Source organism: Columba livia, chromosome 2, assembly GCF_036013475.1.
Source record: "Columba livia isolate bColLiv1 breed racing homer chromosome 2, bColLiv1.pat.W.v2, whole genome shotgun sequence".
In the NCBI taxonomy this organism is placed as follows: domain Eukaryota; kingdom Metazoa; phylum Chordata; class Aves; order Columbiformes; family Columbidae; genus Columba; species Columba livia.
The window spans coordinates 42,828,496-42,848,998 of NC_088603.1; the positions used below are offsets into that span (position 1 = coordinate 42,828,496).

The 20,503-nt window shown below is 38.5% G+C and overlaps 1 protein-coding gene across 1 annotated transcript in view; it reads left to right on the top strand.

Moving 5' to 3' along the window:
* The window catches only part of CMC1 (C-X9-C motif containing 1), a 46,396-nt gene that overhangs the window by 14,731 nt on the left and 11,162 nt on the right, over positions 1-20,503 (top strand). The gene's annotated exons all lie outside the window — the stretch shown is intronic.

A 20,503-nucleotide genomic window follows, 5' to 3' on the forward strand; every position in this document is an offset into this window, starting at 1 on the left:
GGGTCATTGAAAGAGAATGTCAGTTACAAATATTTTGAGAGCATGCTATTTGTATAATTTTGTTTGGGGGTAGGCCAAAGAGGGGTGTGTGTGTGTGTTTTTCTGCTCTGAACTTCCTCTGTGTAAGATGAGGACTTTGGTTTCAGCATCTTAATTTTCTGTGGCAGCAACCTGTGCTGGAGATTCTCGACCTGTGAGTTGTGGACCATTATCTTGTAGCTTCTCCATGTTTTTGCCTCCATAAACTGTAAAGGAAAATGCTGTCTTTTTTTTTTTCCTTTCTGTGACGTTAGGCAAAACCATATTTTTTTCTTCTTTCTCCTGAATAGAGTTCAGTTGTGCATCTTTAGGAAAACGAGGTTTGTGGCTGCATGTCTTCCCCTCATTCCTCTGTCACCTCTAAGTCACCTTTGACCAAACTGTGTGAAAGTTAGAAGCAGAAACTGAATATTTCTGATGCATATTTTATGATCAAATAGGCATATAAACCCCACATTTATATCCCTGTTGAAAAAAGAGGTGGTAGCATCAGTTCAGCTGTTTTGTTGTAAACTTTCAAATCTGGATGGGGAGGGGGAGAGACCAAACCACGGGAAATTAAGCTTAAGTAGTTTTGTGAACAGGAGGAGTTAAATCCATTGTGAAATTATTCCTGGAATAAATGTATCTTGTTAGTACACAGGGATAGGCGTTAAGCAGAGTAAATAGGCCATGGGGTTTTTATGCTGTAAACAGTTATAAGCCATCAACAGAAGATGTGTGATAAGTAATCAAAACTCCTGCGATTTGGCTTGTGTGCTACAGAGTATGTGCATGAAATTGTGCAGTTTACACTAAATGACAGAGCTATACATTTAACTTGCTCTCAGTGTAGGATTTTTCTGCTTTATGTTAGTTTTCTTTGAACGCCTCCTGTTAATACATATTTGTTTAATTTTGTCTTTAAGGAAATCATGGTAAATGCATCGGTAATATAGGAAATAAAGCTGTTCTACAAGTATGGGCCTTTACAATTTACTTGGTCATGCTAGGTTCATATGTGTCCCTATGGGGAGCCCCTGTACATTGAATAGTGCTCTGCATGAGCACGGGGTCCATCTGTATGCAGTCCGTTACCTTAGCCTGCAGCTATACCACCTAGAGCTGTGTGCTTATCAGAGCTAATAATGCAAGTCCTGACAGCCTGTCCAGCACGTGTTCAAGAGCCATCCAGGGAAAAGAAACCCCAAGGGTTAAAAAATAAAGAAGAAATAAAGGTTTTGTTAACTCAAGAGGTGATGCTGCTACCCTGGCACGGTTAAATGGGTGACCCGTTGCTGTGCTTGGTTGTTAGCGTACCATAGTAGCTTAGGGATGAAATAACCATGAAAATGTGTCCATCTGATAATTTTTAAGAAAAATTAAGTATTGTGTCTGGTCGTATTTCATTTTACTTAGATTACTTAAATTTACTTTGAACTTTATTCAGATTGTTCCAGTATAGTTTTTCTGTGTGCTGCATGTTTCTCAGGAATTTAGTACATCTCGCTTGCAGATTAACTTCTGTGGTTTTGAGATTTTCAAGCACTTTTTCAGTGAAAATGGATATGTTAGTAATTTCATTAAAATGGTAAACATGTTTTCTGTAAAACACTAGCCAATTTTCAGTGACCATTATGTAAATATGCTTTATTACATTAATATCCATGCCTTGCATGTATGTGAAATTGTGGGCTATTATAGGCATATCAGAAGTGTTGCGAAAAATAAGCAAACAAAAAAAAACTACAGCATTGTTTTCACAAAGGAACTTTTCATTGTATTTGTACAAACTGTAGCATGAGTTTGTCTGAAATCATACTAAATCCATGTATTTCTGTATTAGTGTGTCCTTGGCATATAAAAATATGTGCTTTCAAACTGAAGTAGATAAAAGGAACATCTATTTGCCATTGCCTCATCCATTGCTTTTATGAAATAATATCTTAAGCAAGCTGTTGTCCTTTAAAATGGATTTTTTTGCTTTAATTTCTAGTTATAAAATTTAAATATGAATGAACTTATTTTAAAGCAAAATCATGGCCAATTTCAGGAAGCTGAAGTTAGTGTTTTTCATCAGAAGGGTTTTCTTCAGCTTATCAAAATACGTGTGGTTTCATCTAGCTGTGCTTTCCATGCCTCCTTTCTGCTCTGGAACTAGGGACACTCACTAAAAAAAAAACCCTTAGAGTTTTGGTTGGTCTTGGTCATATCTACAGAAGTGTTTGTTCCGTTTCTTAAGAGCGCTGACTCTGCAGTCCAGAGTTACCAATTCTGAAAATTAACTTGATTGGTTTATGTAGAGAGGGAATGTTGAGGACAGAAAAATACAAACTTTAAGGATTGTACACTTAGTTCAGTTTGATTTTGGGTCATTTGGCCTGGAAAATAAAAACAGAAACAGCTGACTGACTTGTTATTAAGTTGAGATTCCAAAAAGGAATTACTGGATCACTGAGTCAGTCTTGAGATCATAATTTTGTATTATATTTGTTGTATATGTTTTGTGTATTTGTTGTATTATAAAGCAATTCTGCCCACCTTCCAAACCCTCACAATCTTTTTTTTTTTTTTCCTGAGGGAAGAACAATTTTGCTCCAGAGACAAGGGGTTTTGCTTCTAAACTTTTTTCTTCCAAATTTTGTTGTCTACTACTACTACATGGGCTGTGTTTGGTCCTCTTGAGGTCTCCAAGAGTGACTTGCAGATGTTTTTTTCTAATTGTGACTCATTTGAAAGGCTCAAGGATTCAGGCAGGAAACTAAGCTACACGCTTTTCAGGGTGAATTCTGAGATACATAGTTCAAATCAGGCAGGACCTGCCACTAGGGGGGTGGTCAAGTAGGGGAAATAATGTGGATGAGTGAAGGTTCGATTCTGTCTGTGACTCTGCAAATAGGAATGTGGTCATTTCTTATTTGAAGCTTGTTGTGGGAGGTATCTGTTTAGCCAGGATGGCAAATGTTTCTCTTTTGTTGTTGTTGTTATGTGAGGGAGACAAAAGGGGGATTTTTCAGCCTGTGCTGAGTTGAGGACCTTGCCTGGAGAAAACTGTTATGTTGGTTCTGTTGTCCATAGGAACTGTGTAATTAAGACAACTGGATTCACATTGCTGAAAAAACTCTTGGTACTTGGCAAGGCTTTAAAAAACTGGTTTGGAAAGTGTGGCTGGAAAAGGACATTTCCAAGCAGCCACCCTCCTCCCTGTCTCCAGTTTCCCCATTAGGCCTCTCCTCCTCAGGGCTCGTGTTGATACTTAGTGAAAATGATGGATTGCAACACTACTGCAGGCTTCTCTACAGTTGAGCATGACCAGTGTCAACCAGAGTTTTGATAATGTGCAGTTACTCAACAGTCCTGTCACTGACATTATCTCTGTCCCCGTAGGGGCCACCTGCTCTAGACCGTGACCCTTACACCTGACACATCAAGGCCCATAAAACCAGGGAAATTTCTGATTGAACTGCGTGTGATGCTGCACATTTAAATGCTCAAGTACACCTTCAGATATTCCTTCTTAAAGAAAAAAAGTTATTATTATATATACTGTCTTATCTGAAATGCAGATAATGAAATCTGTGAAATAGAGAATTCCAGTTTGATATTACTGAGTGCTGTTGCTCACTTGCCTTTGTATTGCAGGCCAAGTTGTGTTAATTGATGCAAACCCTTGTCCAGTGCCGGGGGAGGGTTAACCTGTTGGTACCTACAGTCATGGTGCTGAGGTTGACACTGGCAGGTGCTAAGGCTGGTAGTAGAGCGAAATCACATGACAGCTCACATTTAAAAATTTGGATTAGTCTTATTTTCTTGAAGAAAAATAAAATTAAACCCACCATTTATAACTGAACTCTGCTTATCTGCTTTGCCTCATTGTGAAAATGTGGTCCTTGTAATTTTTTTTTTTTTCTAATTCACACATTTTAGGAGTATCTGGGAATACAGTGATTTTCTAAGTGACCAAAGTGAAAAGATCAAGTAACTGATAAAAATCAATGAGTTAACATGAGAACTCCTGGTAGCTTGCTTTTTTAAATTGGGCTATACTGTGACTAGAAATTACTTAAATGTGTTTGTGTATTTATTGTTTAGAGCTTTATGGAAAGGGATGAGAGGTTACAGGGGAGGGACTGTAGATTTTATGACCGGAATAGCCCTCATAGAGAATGAAAAAAGAATGCTGCCTTATTGCCTTCATTTTTGTGAGAGGAAGGTTAATTTAATTTGAGAATATAGGATCAGTCTAGTGACAAAACTGCGGGTGGAGAAAGGGAGAAATATGTTCTCCTTTGTTGCTGTATTTATTATCTTAATATTAAAGTACATTAAAGTTGTATTGTATGTGACCTCATGACCCTATATTAAGCTATTGAGATTACTGTTGCACATGTTGTGCAGTTGTCAGTTATTTAATTTTAGGTGTAAAGCTATATTTAATACAGATAATAAATTACTACGTGTTTTTCTCTGGTTAGCATTTCTCATAAGATGCTGAATTTTTATATGATCTTGTTTGTATACAGTAGCTTTATTTTGGAAAAGTGATCCAGCTGTATGTAGTTCCAAGGAACATTTACTCCCATCACATTTAACTATGTGAATTAATACAATCTCTAGAGGGATTATGGTATATTAAGCTTTGCTCCAACAAACTGAGCAGAGAGAACAGCTATATGTAAATTACAGTTTGAAGAAATGAGATCCTAGGTCTCCTGGTCTTTTTTTCTTTTTTAAATGATACTTAAAGCATTATCAACCCTAAGCTAATTTATGGGATTTTATAGAAAAGAAATATGAGAGCATATTGTGTTGCTTGGTGATGGAAATTTAAGTATTCTAGCTAGTGTTAGGACTTTGAAGAAAATGTTCAGGGAGGGAATTTGATTATTTTTCTTCTTCCCCCCTTCATGTCATTTCAACCCAGCTGATGACAAGAAATGGGTCAGACTGCTGGCTTTACCACTACAACTTAGTTGTGTGGGGTTTTTTATTTTTTTTATTAGGGAATGGAACAGCTTTTACAGGGACAAAGAGAAATGAAATCACTTTCAATGAAAGAAAGAGGCCTCATTATAGCCACCAACAGCAGTTATTGACAGCTACACTTCCTATTAACAAGGAGCATTTAAGAGTTTGGCTGTTGGATCTTTGGACTTGATCTAATTTGCTAGCATTAATTAGTTTCTTTTGAGCACAGACACTTGGTGCTCACAGCTATAGATTTGGAGGACTAATTAGGACAGAAAATTGAACAGAATGGAGTAAAGCATTAACCTTCAACCATTACCAGCTGGGGCTCTGATAAAGACCACAGAGTCCAAATGCTCCTATTCATGCAAAGAGTACTCTAATGAATATCAATTTCCGCCAGGTTGCCATATCCTGCAAGCACTGTCTCAATTTTTATTCTCTTACCTGGTAAAGATTTTTATGTATAGATATTAAAGTGATACTGGTAGTTCAGAGCTCATAGATGACGATCTCAATAGGTTACCTATGTTTTGTCCGGTCTTTCAATGTGGTTTTCTCAAGTCATAGATTTTATTGGTTTGCAGTTAAGATCCCGATTTTCAAAGTGTTTTCCTTGTCCAACACAAATATATTAGTATAGCATAGATTAATTACATGATGTTAACAAATGCTGTTTTAAGTAGAAGATGCCTGCACGGATTTGGATTGTTGTAGTACATGGTAGTAATATCGATGACAAGAGCGCTGACCAACTAACTGCTGAAGGCTGAACAACAAGATTGCTTCTTTTGCTGCTTTTATGGTGAGATACAATTATTATAATGTGGTGTTAAGTTGGTGATCGTGTTTTAGGAGGATAACTCTTCTTTCAGACTGTGGATTGATCACGTTATAACATCTGCAGAATGCAGGTGCTTCAACTCTATGTAAAGAAAGGAGAAGAATAATTGCTTTTGTCCTTTTGTGCCATTTCTTGGATTATTGGAAGTGTTGGGCTTAAGATCCAAGATCATGAGTTGTTTCTACCCTTGAGTCATATCACTACTTCCGGACGAACTCCCTGTTGAATCTAGATCATTGTTTCTCTCTTAATGTGACTTCTGTACCTGGAAATTCCTTGCCCAGCGATGAGAAGAGTGTCAAGATCTCTGACATCCTTTCTTCAAACTTGTTTCTTTCAGGAAAGATGCTAGCATTAATGTATGTCCTGTGAGTTTTGAAGAATTGCATCTGCTTGGGTTATGTCTCGTGTTGAGCTCTTTGAGGCTAGGATTGCCTTGTATGTGCTCTAATTATTTCCAGTTCTCCATTGGTAAACTCTGTACTGTCAGGTTGCATAGCTCATTCCATGTCTTAGGGTCCTGCTGAGGTTGGTTTGGTGCAAGCTGTGAAGATACAGAAGTGCAAACTAACCTGTAGCTGCTGATCCTGGGATATTTTGTTGTACTTATATCAGTCTTTAGAGAACCACTTTTGCTGACTGTGAGGTAAGTGTCCATGGGGCAGCAGCTAGTGGAGAGAGGAGACATGGTCAAGTTCTCCTCCCAACAAAAGGGAGAGGCTGGGGTGGTTATTGTTGCAGCTTCTTATTAATACCAGGTTTGTTTTCTTTTCATAGATGTTCTATACAGTACTTGCTGATTCTCCTAGTTTTCTTTCCCAGTTGACATGTTTTGAGTCTTCTGTGTCAGTCAGCAAGTGGGGGCATACTTGGGATTCTGTAGGGGTTTTTTGTATCCCGTCATTGATGGTGGTGATAACCTACAGCTACTGTAGCTTATGTGTCACAGTATTGTATTAGTATTTAGAGTATTACCGTATTGTGTTCCTGTGGCATAGCTGCACATAGCAATGCATTGTTAATGGCAAAACACATGACTTATGGTAACTTATTTTAACTGCACGTCCTTAATGATGTATTAAGGAGTTGCTTTGCAGTTTTGGTTATAAACCCCTCTTGGATACTATATTCAACAGTAGCACATTTAGCACGTTGTGTAAATAAATATAATACTTTTAAGAGGTCATGCTATATTCCCTTTGCATATGTATAAATATTTATATTGTGTATGAATTATGGATATTACCCTGGGGTTACTTTCACACAGAAAATAGGTTATTTTTCAACTGTTGAAGTCAAAACATCTTGTGTAGATACCATTAGGTTCAGCAGTAGAAAAACACAACTTAGTTTCGTCAAAAAGTAGCTACTGTGTTTACAGAAATTTAATAAATAGTGAACTTCCAGTTAGCCTACAAGCAGTGTATTGACCTTGTATACAACGTATGATGTTCAAGGTAAGGTAATAGGGGAAGAATTCTGGCCACTGTTCTTTAGAAAACCCATGAAGTTGGCAAGTGTATTTGCCAAAGAAAATTGCTCATCCCAATTACAGAAATGGAAATGAAGTATTAATTCCAGTTGAGCTAAATGGAAATCAGAATAGTAGTTGCAGTTTCATTTAATATGCTTTGATTTTATGAGGCAGTGCATTATGACAGTCGTAGTTTTGATCTCCATTGTTTCCTGTAGACTGGAGAGCTGTACCTGTTGTACATATCTTTGTGTGGAACATTACGAGTCAGCAGAGCCAGTCAAAGAAAAGGGCAGGAATCACAGGCCTTATCAGGCAATAGGGGAATGCAAGATAAAGCTGAAATACAGTTTGGCAAACAAACACACTTTCAGCAAGTTGTGATAGTCTAAGTGTTCTTAATGCTTTTTGGTGTTCTGGAAACATCATAGTGTATTTAATGAAACCTCAAATTTTCATCCTGTCTTGGGATGAAAACATTTTAAACTTCTTTTTCCATGTGCAACAGTAGTTCTAAAGATTGCTTAGCTTAAACTGAGAGAGTTGTCTCTCTGGCACATATTCTTTCATATAGTGGATCCTGTGGTAACAATGCTGACAATACACAGCTTTTTTTAAAGTAGAAACAGTGTTGTCTGTTGCTGAGTAAAAGCACGTTCTTGTACATTATTATTCAGTTCCCTCTATTAATGGCAAGAAAAAATAATCCTCCTCTTTCCCATCTCCAAATTTAGTTTTGTTGCTAATGTAATTGTTTTCCAATGGTTGTCTCTGTGGTGCTGCATCGAAAAAGAATAGAAGAGGTTCTACTTACAGGTCTGATGCTTAAGAAGGGGGTAAAGGCTACAGTAATACATGGTCATAAAACACTTGTGCTCTATTGTCATCCCTCTGAATTTTATTTTTGTTTGTCACCCTCAAAAATAAAAAGAAAGGAACATTGCAGAAAAGAGCGACTGGAACGTGTGCTGCCTAAGATGAGGATAGATACCTTTACATGAAGAGTAAGCATATGACAGATGGTGAGAAGTATTTTGCAGGAGGAATCAAGAGCTACAGAGCTGGACATAGGATGTGGAAGGGGATGGACAAGTAATAACTAGAGCTGTGCAGAGCTTTGGAGGTATGGATGAGGCTTTAAATTTATGATCAGGGAGCAAGAAAAATAATTTAGTTGCTATATTCTAGATTTTAGAGGAATACTAGTAAACATTTTGAAAGGAAACATGTAAGGGCTGGAAGGTAATCATTCTAATGGGATAATGAGTAGGAAAAGAACTCGCATTAGGAATTTTGAAGAAAATGGTGTAGAAGAGCAGTGCATGAAAATTTCCCTTGGATGGAGTGAACAGGTTCTTCTTTTGATATCTACCGTATTAGGAAGGACTTAAAACAGTTGTGGGGAATTTTGGACTTCAATTATGGTATTAAGGGATCTGTCTTCTTACCTTTTTCCTAAAATAAGTTGAAAGAAATGTTTCTGTAAGTCTGAAATGCCCTTTTTTACTTCTAACAGTCAAGTTCAGAATTTTCTTGTATGAATTTTATCACATATAATGTCTTGCATTTTGTAGGCTTTTTTCTTTCTGTCTGTGATCCAGAATCTCTCAAGGAATTATCTAGTCATTCTTCTTTCCCCCCCTCTTCAATATAAACTAAAAATGCCCTTCAAGCCTCCAGATCAAGAACATATTTTAAGGATATTGATATCGTCCTTTCTGAAACACTAAATCATACAGTCTGCTTACATGTGTGAATTCCTCATTACACTTGCATACCAGGCTTGATACAGGTCTTGCTTTGTTTTCTTGGTGACAGAAATATCCTATACACCTTGCAGGAATGGAATTCTCATTAAATGAGTGAAAATGTACTGCAGAGGTGTGGCTTGAGATGTCATCTCTACCTGTGGCTGTAGACTGTCAATATAACCTTTCAGAAGTCATTTTATGGAGATGCAGCTTACGCTGGCAAAAAGCACTTCCAAATGCTATTGTTTAATATGTGGGAAATCTGTAGGAAGCGTATAATGTTGAAGCACATAGGAGAGAGCTGAAAGCAGGACTTCTTGATGCAATCTAGACTAGTCTAACTGTGCTTTAATAGCATTAACTTCAATTCTGTATATAGACCATCAAGCTTGAGTGCTCTAGAAAAGTTATCTCTGCGTTGGAGGACATATTTATCAAGTGTAAGAGAAGTGCAGAGCTGGAAAGGACCTTGAGAAGACACTTCGGGCTGTCATCTCTTGTGGCTGTGTCTAATACGCCTGTGTTGGTCCTGTAATCTGATTAATGTTGCAGCTTCTATAGACAGAATGTTTTTTTTTGTTTGTTTTCTAGGTTTTGGGTGGTTTTTTTAATGTCTAAACTTACTTTTCTTTGTATATCAAGCCATTTATGTTCTCAGACATTAGGCAGATTCTTGATAGTGGTCTGAATAAAAGCAAGACTTCAAATGGAATAAATAGGACTATCTGTTTTATCTTAAAAAGGCAAAAAGAAGAAGAAAAAAAAGGCTTGTTCAGTAACCATCCTGGTAAACTGTTTCCACCTCTGAGATCCTGAGATGGCTTAGAGAAGGTGTTGGACCCTGAGATTCCAGAGGTGTTTTCAGGAGCATGGAGAGTTTAAACCAAAAAACCTTAATGTCACTATGTAAAAAAATTATGTTTAAATTAACGGAAAGAACCAGTACTTTCAGGTTGAAGAAAATGGTATCTAGTAAACACGTGTTATCACAGTCTTCAGCTTCAAATACTATACTTTGTTGCCCATTACCTTTTTTTCTGCCTTTGGGGTGGTAATTTTCCACAGTGAATCTGACAGCCCAGTCAAAACAATTCATAAGGCCAATGATGAAAAGTACTCCTTATTTTTTCTGGTGTAAATAATCTTTGTCATTCCTCATCTGTCCTGATTTCCTCCTCTTGTTTCTTTGCTCTGTTTTCTGAGTGTTTTGTTGTTTGTTTGTTTGTCTTTTAATGCTCCTTGATGTATATAAACTCTCTTAACTCAGTGTGGCTTCTGTTCATTAAGAAGCACAACAACAGTATAGTCTAAATATGGCTTATGAAATTGAGCTCCTGATATGAAAAACGTGAATGTTACAGGTTTTGCACAAGTATTAATTTGGCTGCAATACCTATCCTTAGTATGGCTATAGAATAGTAAGCTGGAGAAAGTGGCTCATGGCTTGTGTGTCATCTCATTTCCTACCCCAGCGGTGCAGCTCGCATAAAGTTTGGGTGTGCAGGAAACGTCCCTTCTATTTCTTTCCAGATGGCAGAGCACCTCAGTGAGGGAGATGTTGAAGAGCCCAAGTCAACATGGTTGAAGAAACATGGCAAGCTGAGCAAGACCCAGGGCAGCAGGATATGCACGTAGACTTAATTTTTGGGATTTAATGGGCATATTCCTTCTGCCTGCTGGGAAGTTCAGGATAAAATTCTGCCAGACCATAATGTTTACATTCCTCTATTATTTTAAGGAACTGTTCTGGGTGGCTACCTTAATGTAGGCTTCAGCATGCATCTAGGTAGTGAACAGAAACTTACCATTGCTTTCTATATAATACAGAAAAGAGGAAAGTAAAATAATATCTGTTGTTTGGGGTTATATAACAAAAAAAAATATTAATTAGTTCTTAACTCATTAAACAGGGTACTAACAGAGCTCAGGGCTTCTGTGGTGTCTTCAGTGATTTCTATCCGATGTCCTACGTTTAAAATATTTTATGTTATCTACCTCTAAGACACTTTATTACTGTTGAGTAGTGGTACTAATGATTCTTTAGCTTCCTCTTTGTAATAGAGGTGTCCTCATCTTATACTTTTGAAAGCTATTCCTAATTTAGCTAGTTGTAAAATAAAAAGCATATACATGTATATGTGATGGAATTTTTACATTTTATGCATTTGAAACAGCTTGAGAATTTTTCAAGTCCTTTGTAGGGAGTGAGAATGATGTGGAAAAAAATCTTCTTGCTTCAGCAAGGCTATTGTTTAAGTTCATTTTTACATGCTTCATCTGTTGAGTGAGTATGAAACTTCAGCAGTTTTAAAACAGAATACTGTTTGAGGAATCTGTCCTCCTCACTCTGCCATCAAATCTCTGTAAATACTGGTTACTGACTGTGCATAAGCTTTTGAGAAATATTCATTATTGGGCAGGGAATACTTAGAAAATTATTGCACCTCCCCAACTCCCCCCCCCCCCCCCGCCCCCCAATTATACTTCTGTAGAAGGAAGATATTTACCAGAGTTGGCAACTTTTGCTTTAGCTGCATTCTTCCAACAAACTAGTAAGTCAGATGAGTAGTTCTGCTCTCATCTTTTCTGCTTTTGCCATTTAAATATCAATTCAGAAAAACACAGCATGTGAGTAATTTTTTGTTTTGCCTAAGTTAAGTATGCTAGTTCCATTCTCTTTGAGATAAATATTTAGGTATTCAAATAAGCATTTCTGTACCTGAATTTAATTAGTGTCTCATTACTTCTAGTGTTAAAGAAAGGTAAGATTCTGCATTGGATTTTTAAATGCAAAAATATATTATTGTCTCTGTGGAAAACTGCTGGATTGGCATGACTACAGAATTGAAGGTCTTTTCTAAATGATAACTAGTTGAGCTTAGGGAACTGATGCAGCATTTCACAGGCAACTATTTTAGTGCAACCTAATTCTGATCTCATGGTGTTACTCAAGACTTGTAGTTCACAAAAGTATTTTCACTCTGAGGGACAAGCATTGGTCTCTGTGTGGTGCCGTTTGTTCCAGACCTGACATTACTTATCCCCATTACGCTTTTGTTAGAGTTCCAATGACCTGACTTTCCTGAAAGGTAATTCAGCCACTCTAATAAGGAGAAAAAATCACCTCCATGAGTGTGTTAAAAGTACTTAAAGGTAATTTACTGTATTTCAGGTCCACCTAGATGCATTTCACATAAAGGGTAAATTTTAACAGTGAATATAGTTGCTTTATGTGCAGCAGGTGGAATTCTGTAGTTTCTAACGTAATAGTTACTGTCCTAAGTTTGACTAGAAGGTTGGTATGCTAAACTTTAGGTTCTACAGTGTGCTTTGGGCATGCATATAAAGTGATATGGTAGTAACCAGTGTTCTCTATGTCCAAACCCTAACAGGTTGCACATTAACTTACCACTTGGGCAGGTTTTGTACTAACAGTTCTCAAGTCTCTCAGCCTTGGCTGAACTTGCGGCAAAAAGTCAGAACGATGACTTAAAGCTTGTTGTATTTCAAGCAATTAGAGGGGATGGATCTGAATAAGAAGCAGTGTCTGACCCTCCTCCCTTCTGCACTCTTTCAAAGCTCAGGTGGGGCAGCAGTTACTTCATACTGTTCTGCACTGTTCAGAGGGGAGACCCTCAGGAGATGAGCACTGGCCGTGGAGACTTGTTTTGGCTCCCTGAACTCCTCCTTTATGATTTTTTTGTTAAGTCATGTAGGATGGGAGGAAGACATTTAATCCCAACTCTAGTCATCTGAAAGTTAAGTCTAGTCTAAACCTGTCATCCCGTTTAAATCTCTTAGGTGGGACCTAATTTCATTCTGGAAGTACCTCATGCTCTGTTATTGTTTTGTGCCAAGGCAAGGTACTTCCAGAATCAGCTTTCGGTGAGACATGTACATTTTACATGGCTAGAGTTAGGTCAAATGAATTTTGCTGTAGTTATTTTTAGTCTTTGTTCACACATGTGGAGGAGGATCAGACCATATATGAAGGAGAACTATCATAGTCAATGCATATGCGGTTTTGCATTGGTGTGCGAAAAGCAAGGATGGCTATGTTATGAATTTTTGTTAGCGTATTTGATCTGAAAAAGGCCATGCAGAAATTCTTGGGTTTTCTGAGCATTTGCTAAGCATTCCTTTGAGCTGTTTTTTTCCTTTGTTTCAGGTTGCTTCCACATCGCTTAGGAGTCCCATTGATTTGTTAGTGCCACCTCTAATATTAAACATCAGTGTGTCTGCAGGTTCTGTGCAGCTGTGGACTGGCAGGATAGTAAGTGCCTTTCAGCTCCCACCAAGATTTGGTGGAAGGTTGGGGAAAGGCTGTTGATGCCTATTACTTCATTACCAACAAGGCTCAGCTGGACACTGGAGTTACCGATTTTAAAATCTGGGAAGAACGCTTGGAATCAAATGAAGATTTTTGGCTTTTATGGTCCAAATTATTATTATTATTACTTTTTCTTTTAGCACTAGCAGCAGCCCCAGACTTTAGTTGAGGACTGACGAATAAATGAAGCTATTTTCCAGAACTAGAGTAATTTCACACCTTATTTCCTGTTTCACCAGTTTTTATTTTTTGTCCCTGAATCTGATCTATAAGGCTGAAATCATACTATGTAGGGGAAAACAGACAAATAATCTCAACAGTACAAATGTAAAATCATAAACCTGAGACTTGAAACCAGCCTGCTGTATAAGAAAACAGATGCCATGCAATAAATTAATACTAAGCTGAATAATAAACAAGATGTATTGTTAAAGGTCTTTAATGCAAAGAAAGTGATTTCAGACTTTCATATGCTTGTTTTCTGTCTTTAAGTGAGGCCCTTGCATGTGTTTTCTTTATTGTTCTCTTTTGCACACGTTTGAGCTTTGTTGGGTTGAGAACTCGGTCTCTGGTTGGACAGTGGTGATTAACTTACACTAAATAGGCAGCAGTAATGTGATTTGAGAATGAAAAGGATTCATTTCTTTTAAATGAGGGGAAAAAAACCCAAGGTTGAGGGAAATAGTTTACATAATCTGTAAACTAGTTAAGGAGCTGAATATTTATGCAGGTTGAAATTGAAGCTTAGTTGCCCTCTAGGGGTTTTACATTAATACAGCATATGCTAGCTTTTGGGTGAGTTTTTTTTCTTTCAGAATAGAGGTGAGAGAAGTCTTTGGAAAAACTTACATACTGACAAATCTGTGGTGGTGGAGGCATGTGTACATCTGCATGCAGTGAGTAAAGCACAGAATGTTCAGAACCTAGAAAATAGAGGAAAGATTTTTAGCCAGATTATGTTCTTGTAATTTCAGTGTACTCACAGTCATCCAGTCATAGCACTGAGAGGTCCTAACTAGGGAAGATCGTTACGAAGAAGCCAGGATATACCCCAAAGAGCTTTCAGTCCTAAGTGGACATGGAAGACAAAAGGTTACACAGGGATGTGATGGTGCTGCTGAGAAGGCCACAGTAAGGGCAGCATTGAGACCCTCAGTCAGTGTCTGCTCGTGTCCCAGCCACTGGACGCTGCTTTGTGTTCTCAGTAGCCTCAGCTGCTGCTTCGAGCCCTGTTTATGGATCCTGTGACTGAACTTGGTAGAAATGAATTTTGTCTCTTCCTTTAGAAAGCAGTTGACAAAAAACTGTGCAGTTTTTGTTTGTTTGGCTAACATATGATACTTCATAGGAAGTGTCCTCATGCCGTGGGAAGAAGTATGACTAAAATGTCTTCTAAACTAAAGCCACAGATATATTTCTCCTTGTCTAAACTTTTAATGTCTCCTTTGCCAATGGTTTTGTAGCACATGCATTGCTAGTATTTGTTTGGAGAACTGCCAAACAAGTTCTTTAAAGTGCAGTTGTTTTACTAAATACGGAAAACACATTTATTTGATTATTTTTGGTTAGTGTGTTTTTTCTTTTTGTTTTTTAAACAGTGTTGAGACTTGTCACTGTATTACTCTAAAATCTTTTTGCATCACAAATAAGATACTTGCAGCAGACAGAATAGATTCATTTAAACAAGCACCTCATGCCAAACTTGACTATATGGGTGCATAGAGCTTAAGGAACACAGTGTAGTTGACTGTCAGAAGTTAGAGCACTGTCTCTGAGGCTTTATTACACCAAAATTGAGTCTGGATTTGTGCCAGTAGAGTCTATGGTGTTATAGAGATTTCTGTGCCATTTGCCCATTAAGCTTTACACTAAAGAACAGTTCCTCTTTTTTGAGGGACCTTCATAGCTGACAGAGAGTTCCTGGTGCATTTTGTTTTGCTTTGTGGATTTGTCAAAGGCTTGCTTGCAAATCCTCTGTCTGCAAGTATTTAATTGTACTGTATTCAAAATTATAACCTTTGCTGTGGAGAAATGGCCCCATCTCTTAATTTTTCTACAGAATTAGGTTTGTTATGGTACACGCATGATGCTTTAGCCTGATACTGTTTGGTTCCAACAGCCGGTAGCACCACTGAAGCATCTGCTTGGTTGTATCAGCTGTGTGCTTGGGCACAACATCACAGCTTCAGCCCAGCGCTTCCTTGTCAAAACCAGTGACTGTCAGCAGAGCTCTACGTCATCGGTTCTGCCTTCTGCGCTCTCATGCTTGACATCCATGCCCAGTCTACCTGGGCAGTAAATGATTCCTGAGAGCCGTGCATCAGACCAAAAGACATGGTAGGTCAGAGGAGAAGGTGGGCTGGTTGTTTTCAGGATTTTTCTTCCCCCCTTCCATGAGCAGTTTCCCTCTGTGAGTAGGAGCACATGAGCCAATTGCTGCCTTTGAGCAAGCTTTTGCTCCAGAGCGGAACTGCTCTGTAAGAAAGGCTGTAATAAGCTGCCGATCTCACGTTGTTCTGAATAGCCGTGGCCTCATCTGTTTGGTTTAATGTCTCTGAGAAGTTTGAAGAAAACTTAGGTTACTAGCTCAGGGAAGGTGTGTGGCACAGGGGAGTTCCTGATCAAGGGGAGCTTTGGAATCGCCCTGTCCCTGCAGGGCAGCGTGCGGTGCTCACAGCTCATGGAGAGTTTTCCAGGACCTGAACAACATAATGACTTGTAGTGCTTTGTCATTTGAAAAAGCGTTTGTGCAACAGTTTCAAAAATACAGGAAGGATATGGGGACTGTATGATTTGCTGTCTGGTATTCAGTCCTTTTTAGGTACTGAGTTATCACAGTCATTTATTTAAAACATTTTACAGAAGATGAAAGATAAATGTTACATAGTCAATACCAGATTTCCAGATCTTGCTAAGCTTTGGTAATGTGCTTTCTTGTCATGTCATTAAAACTCATATCTTCAAAATCATGAAATGAATGAAGTCTGAAATTCTGAGTGCCTACATAGTCAATGATACACTTCCTTTTGAAAAAGTAATTTTACACATTATATCACGCTGTGGCCACCGTTGCAAAGGGTCAAGTTACTCTTCGGTATGCAGTTCAGAATATAGGCACAGCACTTGCTGAAGGGTAGGAATTCTTTGACAGAAAGAAAGAAAGAGACTGTACATATACTGCAAACTAAGGTATGTACATGGTAACCTGTTTTGTAGATGTTGGAATGATGGTTGGGAAGGAATATAGGCTGAATTGTGACCTGTAAGGGAAAGTCGCTTCCTCATTTAAAAGAGCATAATTGTACTGATCTTTAATATTGTCTCCTTTGTTGGAGTGCCCAGAAAGCCTGAAATTTTGACCCTGTCCTGTATGCCCCATCCTACCCCAACCCTCCAGCTGGAACTCTCCCATCAGTTTCACTTTTGCTTAGGGGGTATCTTGTTTCATTCAGAGGAGGGAGGAATAATAATAATAATAATAATAATAATAATAATAATAATAATAATAATAATAATAATGCACCTTCGGTTTCGGAATATTGAGTTAAAAGCATGCTTTTGTATATACAGTAAATGGGAACTGAGCAGGGGAAAAATATCCCCAGAACAGTGTGCTGGTGTTGCGGTGGAATAGCAATTGTTTCTTCAGGCTTTACATAAACGACCTGCTCTATCTCCACCCTGTGGCAGAAAGACATCGCTGCTATTTCTGCCACTCGCTGAATCTCTTTTGTAAATAGATTTTTTTAATTTTTTTTTTTTACTTTGGAGTTCAGCTGAGGAGTCAATCACTGTGGGACAGAGGGAGGGGGATGTTGCTTCTTTTGATCATCTGTTATGCTAACTTCTCAGCTGTCCCCGAGTGGCTCCACAGCTCCCGGAGGAGGTGGGAGGAGGAGCAGCAGCGAGGCTGCTCGGCGCAGCTCAACTTGGATGCACTTGTTTATATAGAAGCAGGCAGTGACAGACAGTAGCCATGGGGGAACTTGCATTTGTTCCAGTTCTGCCTCTTCCAGCGCCTGGTATGGTAACACTTAATGTCAGGGATACTTACTGCAGGGTGGGAGGAAAATTAGATCAAGTCAGTCTTGAAGGAAGCAGTTGTTTAAAAACAGTGCAGTTTAAGTAGGTGGCTGTGCTTGTTGGGCGTGCTTTACTTGGAGCCTTATGTAGAAGGCAGTGCTTGTACATGACAAGAACATTCCTAAAACAAGTGTCTCTACTGGACAAATCATGATTTAACCAAGCAGACTGTTTAACAGCAATGTGTTTACTTTGCTTAAAAAATATATACATATTTTTTTGTAATTTCAATGGGAAGAAAAGGAGATCTGCTTTTCTTGACAGATGTGCCTGAATAGCCTAGCAGGCTGTAATCTTTGAGCACTTAAATTTGCCATGGCTGACAAAGTATAGTCACTGCAGAGCCTTCTACATGCTCATTGTGCCCTTGCTATTTCTCCCTTGTCTTCTGAGGACATAAACCCTCTTCTTGGCACTGCTGTGCTCTGGGTGTCTTGCTTAGTCAGAGGCAGGAGGACTTGGCTTTTAGCTCTTAAAGAGCTGCGTCGCTGCAGCTTCATAAATGTAACAGTGTACTAGATTTCTGTGTGTTTGGGATAAAATACACGTGTTTGTGTGTGTATATACGCACATGTATAGATACATGTGTATACACACACATACAAAAAATACCGAAGAATCTGGAAATCCAGGATGGGAGATCAGATCAGGTCAAGCTTGTGCCCACTACAGTAAAGCTAACAAGCAGATGTTTCTCTGCATCATCTGTGCCAAAGCTTCATTTGCTGTTGAAGACCAAGTTCTATAGAAATTCTAATGACTAAGGCATATTACTAATAAATTCTGTCTACCACAGCATTTTGTCAGTATTCAGCAATAGTCTGGGAAGTACTATCTGGCATTAAGGTGGATGTTTTTTAAGCATCATCTTTTCTGGCTCTGTGATTACTTAGGAAAACATTTTCCCTAGTATATTTTCATGTGTGCATTCAGGATTCCTATCAAACTGAAAACTTGCTTTAATCTTTTCACCCCTCATACCTTAAAAGTAATTTTCATCAGATCTCATGTGTGCAGTACTGATATGGAAAAGTAGAATGATGAGAGCTGACCTGTCCTTGTCCAAGTGGCAGAACTAAGAGCTGCTGAAAATACTGTGTGGTTGCACGTGCATATTTTTTTCAGAACTCTGTCTTTTAACGCTAATTACTTTAATCTGGCATACTTTTGTTATCTGTTTTAAGTATTTGTCTATTTTTTGTTAGTTGTACTGACTGGGTAGACTTGAATTACTGTGTTTGGCTGTGTTCCTCAGGTTTGGTTTGTTGGTTGGTTTTGTTTTTAAACAATACAGTTTTTCTCATTCTTAAACTTGCTGCTTTTCAGTTTCATTTACTGTCTTCTAGTGCTCATTATGAAATTAGGAAGAAAAGGTCCAACAATTTGCTGTGGATAAGTGTGGGTTAATTGGGACGGACAGAAGGATTATACTTTCCTGCTGTTGCTTGGGGTTTCCGGAGATACCTTTGACAAACATCCACAATTCTCAGTCCGAATGGGAGCAAATTTTAGGTTGGATAGTGAATCTGGGGAGAGAGGTTCCCGCAGTACGAGCCTCTGCATCATGTGGGAATGGCATCGTGTCTTCATCATTTATGGCTCTCTTGGATTTGTCATTCCTTTATGCTAGGTTCTTAAAACCCTTTTTTTTGTCATCAGAAAGTTGGTCTTTAATGATTGTTGGATTTGAAAACAACAGAAACCCTATTAATGTTTGTGTAACAAAATGTAGATCAGCAGCTGAGCGATGATTCTGGTTTGAATTAAGTGCCGGAGAATCACTACGAGCCCTACAGGTGTTTTGATCATTGGTTTGGTATTGTGGTTTCTAAAAAAAACCTCAACAAACAACACCAACAAACAAAACACAATACATTTTTGGTCACTTTTGAAACAGAAAATTTAAATAAGCCATAGATTTTCTATGTTCATTTGAAAAGCACCTTCTAAGTCTTGATTACAGAAAAGAAATGCTCTTGCCAGGTGTGAGCAGTTAACCAAAACCAGAAACCTATAATATCTATGTGTTTAAGAGATGGAAATTTTGAAGTCCGATGCTTCTAAGTGAAGGTGAATGGCATTTACAGAGCAAGTAACTGGATTGTTCTGGGGAGAAAATAAAAATAAAAATCCAATTAAACAAAAACCACAAACAAAAAACCAACCCAACAAAACCCAACCCCCAAGCATTTCTGGTCTGGTCAGAGCGCCGTCACTCCACACTGCTGTGGCCTATTGTGCATCCAGACAAGGGACACTTTGAGGCCACTTAATTTTTGCAGCAGGGTTTTGAAAACTTGCTAATGAAAGAGACATTCATAGTATGACACAAATAAGCACAACTGCAGTATCTGTGACTTCAGCAGGACTTTAGCAAGCTGGGGCAGATAAATGTTGAAGGAATTCAGGTTAGTGTATGTGTTTTTGGTGTTGGCGTGGTTTTGATCTATTCATTCCTCCTCTTCTCAGGGAGGCTTGTCAGTTTAGATCCCCTGGGCGAGTGATCGTATGGGTTTTGAAAGGCATGTGAGAACTTCATGCTTCAAGGTATAAGCCAAGCTTACAGATAGGGGTTGGGAAGAAGCTTCACTTCAGAAAATGTTTTTCAGTAATGAAGACTTTCTGGCACCTTTTTCTGAGGCAGCTCTTGCTGGCTGCTGAGAAGGATGGTATACAGGACAAGTGGGCCCTTTGATGCAGTGTGTTGTTTTCTCATCTCTAACTATAAGTGTCCCCTAAAGCAAAGTCTTCACGTTTGTTTCTAGGATATTGATAACACGAATTCTTTGCTCCAAGGCAATGTGTTTAGAGAAACAATTTCTAGTTGTTTTGGGAAATATTCTGCCTCTGCAGATCACAGTTGGGCTGTTTGCTTTCCTGATGATTCTCTCCTGCTGCACATTCACCTCTCAGTCACAAGATGAGTGACTTCTCAGCATTTCATCCTGGAGTGCCAGAGATGCAGTAGGCTACTGGAGGATCCTCTGCATTGTATATTTTAAGACAAAGCTGGTTTTCTGTGCTGGGAGTGTCCT